Consider the following 8,753-nt stretch of genomic DNA (forward strand, 5'->3'; position numbering starts at 1 on the left):
TAAGAACAAAAAAGAACAATTAGAAGAGAAAAATTAGCATATTAATACATTTGTATAGGTTTTAATTTTAGTAACAAATATGCAAAATTATAGTTATTAGCATTTGTTGTTTATACTTAATCCGGTTAACTGACAAACTGGGTTTTCTTAGTTAATCGGTGTTTTTATATCAAACATTTGGTCTGATTTAAAATATATTTTATTTCGATAGACAATTTCAGGAATTACAATAATTCTAATTAGTAGAGGAGAATCAAACCACACATCGCTTATTTGCTGCAATGTCGTCACAACTCAAAAATGGTAATTATTCAGGAGTCACAATGTATTAAAACATCTTATTTACCATGCAATGGTGCTATTAACTCGAAATTTGTTTTTTTTAATTATGACGTTGTTGCAGCAAACGAGCGACATCCAAAATTATTCGGGCTCCGATGTATTGAAATTCCATATAATTCAAGCAGTTTAGCCTAAATCTTACTAATGATTCATTCTTTCAATGAATTTCACTTGGTTAGCGTTTTTGTTTTTTAAATTTAATTTTATTAGTCATTTTAAAAATATAATATTTTTTCCTGACTACAAAATGCGATAAATGATATAAAGATTTAAAATATTTGCTTTCAATGTCGGTTAACCGGTTTTATCAAACTGGGCTAACCGAAAAATTGGTTTTCTAACAAGTAAGAGATCTATATTCGGCTATGATTAATCTTATATACCCTTCACCAAATTATACTTCAAAATAAAAATTTTAAATATTTTTATTTCATTTTTTGGAAAAAAAAATTTTCAAATTGTTTTTTTGAATTTAAAATAATTAATATTTCGAAAAAAACTTTTGGTGAAAAAAAAATTCGGGTTAAAAATATGTTTTTCCGATTTTGACCCATTGTAGGTCCAACTTACTATGATGGTCTTTAAAATATCTATCATTAGATATCGATATTGTCTATATTAATGACTTAGTAATCCAGATATAGGACAAAAATCGAGGTTGTCCTGGTTTTTTCCTTATATCTCAGCCATTTGTGGACCGATTTTCTCGAGCCGGAAGAATTCCGGAGATATAGATGTATGAATCGTGTATTTATTGGGATTATTTTTGGGCTTCGGAAAGTTGATTTCAACAGACAGACAGCCAGACGGACATGGCTTAATCGACTCCGCTATCTATAAGGATCCAGAATATATATACTTTATAGGGTCGGAAAATTATATTGTGAAAATTACAAAAATGACAAACTTATATTTATATACCCTTCTCACGAAGGTAAAGGGTATAAAAAGGGACAATTAAAAAAAGTTTGAAGACCAAGAATTGGAGGCATTACTCCATGAAGATTGTTGTCAAACTCATCAAGAGCTTGCAAAATTATTGGGAGCAGCAGGATTCATCCAAAAGCAGGGAAATTGAGTATCATACGAATTGAAGCCGATAGACTTTAAAAAACGTTTTGCATGTCCGAAATAATGTTTGAACGATATAAAAGAAAATCATTTTTACACCGAGTCAGTACTTGCCCAGAAAAATGTATCCATTACGATAACCCGAAGCGTAAGAGATCGTAGATGAAACCCGACCAATCAGCCGGTTCGACACCAAAGACAAATATCCATGGGACTAAGGTAATGCCCTGTATTTGGTGGGAAGCTATTTAAGATGCCTTTCAAAAAATATAAAATCTTTATAAGGAAGCAAGAAAATAAGAAAATTCAACAATTTCTCAATTTTGAAATTCAAAATCGATTATTTTTGGACTCGTAAAATATGTATTTATTAATAGTTTAACTACCAACAAATTTAAATCTGCCCGATATTATAAAAAAAAGATTTGTTGTTATTTTGAAATGTGATTTTTCAAATGCGTATAACCATAGAGAAAACACATAGAGCGGAAACTCTCCTGTCAAAGACCTAACTCAGTTGTCAAAAACCTAAGTGGTGAGAATGTATTAGTAAAAAAACTATGTGAAAACAAAAACAACACTCGTATGTGTGATTATTTTGAGTAACTTTTTTGTTTGAGTTTTTTTCGAGTTTCCGCTCTATGTTCTCTATGCGTATAACTCAATTCATAGAATCCAATCATTGTGGGAATCGGTTTTGATAACGACAGAAAAAGTACATTGGTCTCGAGAAATTAAATTCTTTATCGATTATCAAAAAATTGCATTGGATGTTATAAGTCAAATGTACTTTTTTAACGTTTTCAAAACCGATTCCGACAATGATCGGATTCTATGACAACCCCGAATATCTTTAAGAGACATATAGCACGCGACATTATATTTTTATAGACCTAATAAATAGCTTTAATTATACAATAAAATCTTTGATTTTAGACAAACCGCAAAAAATTAAAATGAATGTCTGAGGTTTTCTATTTTGGGAATAGCGCCGCTCCTCAGGGGTTTTTGTATCAAAAATAAACTCGAATACTCCTCTGCTACGTCTATGTGAAATTCCATGTCAATCAAGTTAGAAATGGCAGATTTATTTCAAAAATAGAAATCGCAGGAAATAAATTATTGACAAGTTTAAATTAAATATTTAAAACAAACTATTCTAGAAAGTTGTTTGTCTCTTCTCTCTAAAATGTATAAAAGAAGCACTTAGCACCTAGCAAAAAAAGGGCTAACGATATATAGATAAAATATTTAGGTATGTAGAAATATTTCAAATGATCGTTTGCAAAATAATTGTTGAGCTCAGGTGACAATAGAATTAATTTATAAGAAATGTTAAGCTCAAATAAATAATAAAAGGAAAATAATAAATATGTACATCACATTTTGGTTCTCGAATCGATCACTAGCACAGTTCTTTACCAAACATTTAACGTCCTCAACTTGTATAATTTGTATTTATTTTTTTCACGCAATTTATTATATTTCTTAAACTTGTTATATAAAACATAATTAGTTTGTATCAAAATTATTAATTAATCGACATTCATCACTTTGCTATTTTGTAGTAGAAAAATTAATTATTTTAAAAATTCTATTAATTGTTTTTAGCTGTTTACTAATTTAGTACCCTGAATATTATTTTCAATAGGTGCATATGAGTGAAAAGGAAACATTATACATTGCAAGTAATCATAACAACACACAACAATATCTCAAGGCTTAGATATTGTTGTATACTGCTATTTGAACATGAGGTGATGAGTCAATCAGTAACGTCTCTATATAGATAAAAGTTATGTTGTATTATTAACAATAAAAAGATATTAAAAAGTTTTCTGTTGAGTATTTTATTTTTAAAACTTACGGTAAGTAGATGATATATATTTTATTTTACAACGAGTTATAGAATAATCATATAATATAAAAGATCGTTTTTACAATTAAGTATAAAAATCAAATTTGTTTATTCTTAAAATTATTTTTAATACCAATTCCTAAAGTTATAAATTTAAAAATATAAGTATTCATTTTATTCAAAAAATTCCTCGTGTTTAAATTAAACATAGGCTCACAGGTTATGTAAATGGTGGCTTAGTTAGAGTTAGTTTTCAGTTTAATCCTTGAACTAGTTTCTGGAAAAGGATGCAGCATATAAATTTATGAAATAAAAATCAAATATTTAGATACTAACCATCAAATTTTTACTCACGCCAACTTAAAGTATGCTTTATTTTTATCAACAGATGTTAGCATATTTTATTCATTTTATTGAGCACAAAAAAAAATTCACTTCAATTCACATAAAAATCTTTAAAAATTTGAATTTTTCTTTACAATTTATTTTTCAACGAGTTATAGAATAATCATATAATATAAAAGATCGTTTTTACAATTAAGTATAAAAATCAAATTTGTTTATTCTTAAAATTATTTTTAATACCAATTCCTAAAGTTATAAATTTAAAAATATAAGTATTCATTTTATTCAAAAAATTCCTCGTGTTTAAATTAAACATACCAGAAAAAAAACTAACTAATTACGCACTTTTAATCCATTTGTTTAGTTTAAGTCATATAATATACACTGCCTTAAAGTATGCTACAATATTTCGGCGAATAATTAAGTAATCATACATAAAAATATATTTCAAAAAGTATTGCAGACTTCAGGCGCTTTACACACAGGGTTGTATGGAATGGTTTCCAAAAAAATGAAAAAAAAGTTCATCCAATCAAAATTTAAATATGATTTTCGGATTCAGCGTATCGAGTTACGGTAAGTAGGGTTTTCCAGCCAAATTCGCCCAGTAGTTTGGGAGAAAAAAGCAAAAAACATAAAATCGGAAAACATGAAAAAATACAATTGAGTTTTTTTATAGCAGGGTCCACATGACGTATGAGTGTTAAAAAACTTACTGAACTTAATTTAAATGGTAATAATTATTGCAAATATAATAATTGTCAGATCTTTTAGTAAATTGCTCTTGATCGTACATATTAGTTTTTACTTATTAATAATAAATTAATTAACGAATCTACGCAAGCTTATGGTTTAAATACAATTTCATAGATACATATTTGATTATAACAAAACTGACGTACAGGTTTGAAATGCTTTAGCACACTCTTTTAAAAATGTTCTTGAATAAAATATTAATTGTAATTTTCAGGTTGAATCACAGTAAATAAGATTTTTCAGCCAAAATCGAATAGTAGTTTTAGAGTAAACTGTAAAAAACCTAAAATCGTGAAATTTTTAAAATGTCAATATTAGTTTTCAAAGCAACCTACAGTATGCATTAGATTTAAAACAGGATCTCTATGAACTAACAACATTTGCTGCAAGCATAAACATTTAAGACCTTATTCAAAAACAGCTTGTAAATTTATTAAGTTTTATAAATCCTATTTTGTTTTATAAACCTTTGATAAAGAATAAAATTAGCTAACTATGCTTATGTCTTTCCCATTGTTTAGTTTAAGTTAAATAATATACAATGCCTTAAAGTATGCTACAATATTTGGGGAACAATTAAGTATTCATACATTAAAATAAATTCCAAAAAGTATTGCAGACATCAGGCGCTTTACAAACAGAGTTGTATGGAAACCAATTTCCAAAAAAAAATCAAAAAAAAAATCATCCAATTAAAATTTCAGTATGATTTTCGGATTCAGCGTGTTGAGTTACGGTAAATAGGGGTTTCCAGCCAAATTCGCCCAGTAGTTTGGGAGAAAAAAGCAAAAAACATAAAATCGGAAAACTTGAAAAATTACAATTGGGTTTTTTTATGGCAGGGTCCACATGACGTATGAGTTTTAAACAATTTACTGAACTGATAATATTGTAGCATACTTTAAGGCATTGTATATTATATGACTAAACACGTTTTACTGAACTGAAAATATTTTCACGTGAAGATGATTTAATTTAAATGTTTATAATAATGGTAAATTTAATGATAATTGTCAGATCTTTTAGTAAATTGCTATAGATCTAACTACCATAAGTAAAAAACAGAACGGAGCAGAACGCAACATATTTGATTAAAACAAAACTGACATTCTTAAAGTATGCTGTAATATATTTTAAAAGTATTGCTGGGCCGTTACACCCTAATTCGATTCGAATGGATATTTTTTCGAATTACTATCATCTCTATCGGCAATAACATGTGAAATTTATATTCCATGAAATATCGATTTCCCTCGAAGGGTTTTCCCTAGCTATCGTGATATTCCCATGAACTTTTCATTCATAATAGTTAATTTTGTTTTAGCAACTTGATTTAGACGCTTTAGCACAATTTTAATAAAAATTCATGGTGATTTTCAAAAAACATTTTTAAGATGTTCTTGAATAAAATTTTATAAGTTCAGCATGTTGAGCTACTGTAAATAGAATTTTTCATATCTAGTTACGGTAAATAGGCTCACAGGTTATGTAAATGGTGGCTTAGTTAGAGTTAGTTTTCAGTTTAATCCTTGAACTAGTTTCTGGAAAAGGATGCAGCATATAAATTTATGAAATAAAAATCAAATATTTAGATACTAACCATCAAATTTTTACTCACGCCAACTTAAAGTATGCTTTATTTTTATCAACAGATGTTAGCATATTTTATTCATTTTATTGAGCACAAAAAAAAATTCACTTCAATTCACATAAAAATCTTTAAAAATTTGAATTTTTCTTTACAATTTATTTTCTTTTCATTAAGTTTTAAAATGTTTTTGTTATTTTTGGATTTGCATTTCAATCTATATACAATTTTTTATCATTTCTATCTCGTTATATTGAAAATACTATTTTTTAATTGTTTTGAAATTTATATAAAAAAAAAGAAAATTAAATAAAGAAAATTATTTTGCAGTATTGTTTTATTTTAATTAAATTAATAGGAATAGAAGTACTTTATTTTATAACTATTTTTTTTATTGTTTATTACTTGCTAAAGTTTTATGAAAGACAAGTTTTTATTTTATATATAAAAAAAAACTATTTTAAAATGAAAGCTTAATTAAATGACTTAAATGGTTTACTCAAAAAAATAAAATATTTGTATGTATTTACTATATAAATATATTACACAAAATCAAATACAAATAATTATAATATAAATGATATTTATATCATTTTTTTTTTTTGCTTTTGTATAATGAAGACTTGCAGGATTTCATGTTTCAGTCATAAAATTATGTATTGTAATTGAAATAAATGTATTATGTTATTTTTTCATAATGTTTTAAGTGGAAAGTTTTTTTGTTTTCAAAGAATTTGTTATATTACTAATTTTTTATTATTATTAATTTTTAATATTTAACTATTTTTTAAATTGTTTGTGTGTTTGTTAGAAATTCTTTAAGAATTTTGGTTTTTATTAGTTTTATCATACTTTTTGGATTTTATTTTCTTTTTAATTTAAATATTAAATTTAATTTCTTTTATCTAAGGCACTTTTAAAATAATTTATGTTTATTTTTTTCTTTTTAATTAAATATTAAATGTTTCATTAAACAGCCCCATTTGGGTTGGTTTGATTTATTTTTATTATTATTTTGTTTATATTAATTGAATATTAATTATTTGCGCGTGATTTTTTGTTGTATATTTATTAAAACTGTCATAGGCTATTTTTATTTGTTTAAACTTGAAATTGTAATCGTTGCTTTAAAATGAACTCATAATCAGAGAATTTAATTTGTTGGCCATTTTTTTAGATGCAAAAAAGTGTCAGCTTTAAAATGTTACTTTGGAAAGCTGGTTTGAAACGAAAGCTGTTTTATATGACAAATATATTAGTCACTGGCTAATTTATTGAAATTTCTAAATGTTTGTAATGTAGACATTTTAAAAATTGTCCTGAGTTGTTCAGAGTTATAATTTATTACAATAGTGCATTGCAGTGTATTATAAAACAATATATACAATGCATTATAACTGTTATAAAAGATTATAACACATTAAAATGTTTTATATCAGAAGTATAACAGTATTGCAACGTATTATAAAATATTTAATTTATTATAACTGTGTTATAATAGATTATAATACTGTTATAATATTTTATAACTATGCTATAACACCTTATGTTTTATATCTGTATTATAATGTGTTATAATTGTATTAGAGTGTAATAATAGCAGTATTATAATGTACCAAAACATATTTAATCCATCATAACGTTGTTTAATGGATTATAATAGTGTTATAAAAGATTATAACAGTTTTATAATAGATTATACCATCGTTATAATAGTTTACAACAGTGTTATAAAAAATTACAACAGTGCTGTGATAGATTATAACAGTTTTAAAATATATTATAACAGTGTTATAAAATATTATAATATTATTATAAACGATGGAGTATTATAAAAGTTTTTATTCATTATAACAAAGTTATAAAAGATTATGACAGTGTTATAAACGATAATAAGAGTATTATAATAGATTCTAACTGTGTTAAAATAAATTATAATAGTGTTATAAAATATAATAATATTATAAACGATTATAATAGATTATAACAGTGTTATAAACAATAATAAGAGTATTATAATAGCTTTTTACAGTGTTACAATAGATTATAATAGTCCTATAATAGATTTTAACAGTGTTATAAAATATAATAATATTATAAAGGATTATAATAAATTACAACACTGTTGGTCTATTATAACACAGTGTTGTAATGGATTATAACAGTGTTCTAATATATTATCACACTGTTATAATCTATTATACCAGTGTTAAAATGTTTATAACAAGGTTATACTAAATTATAACAGTTTTATAATATATTATAAGTGTTTTACTAAATTGTAACAGTGTTATACTAGATTATTACAGTTTTATACTAGATTATAACAGTGTTATAATAGATTATAACACTATTACAATTTGTTCATAACTGAATTATAACAAAGCACTTAAAGAAAATATTACATTGTTGTTATAAATTCAATTCAGTTTTATTAAACATTTTTTAGCCTCTTCAAATAAACCTTTAAATCTCTGATATATGACTCACTAACCTCACAAACTTTTCTTACTATTAAGTTGTAAACTTTGTCCCTAATTTATGCTAATAAAACTTGCTGCAACTATTACTGCTATTGCTAATTAATTTAAGGGTTAAGGAAGTAGTTTTTTTAATTCATTGTTTTCTATTTATGTAAGTTATTAGGTCTCTTAGTTTTTAGAACAGTTTTTTGTTTTATTATCATCCAAAATTGTTTTTATAATTAAATACTACCTTAAAAAACAAAAAACCTAGGCACCTAAAAATTGAGACAAGGAGAGAGAAAAATAAAATAAAAATTCAATTCTTTTT

Source organism: Calliphora vicina, chromosome 2 (genome assembly GCF_958450345.1).
Source record: "Calliphora vicina chromosome 2, idCalVici1.1, whole genome shotgun sequence".
In the NCBI taxonomy this organism is placed as follows: Eukaryota; Metazoa; Arthropoda; class Insecta; order Diptera; family Calliphoridae; genus Calliphora; species Calliphora vicina.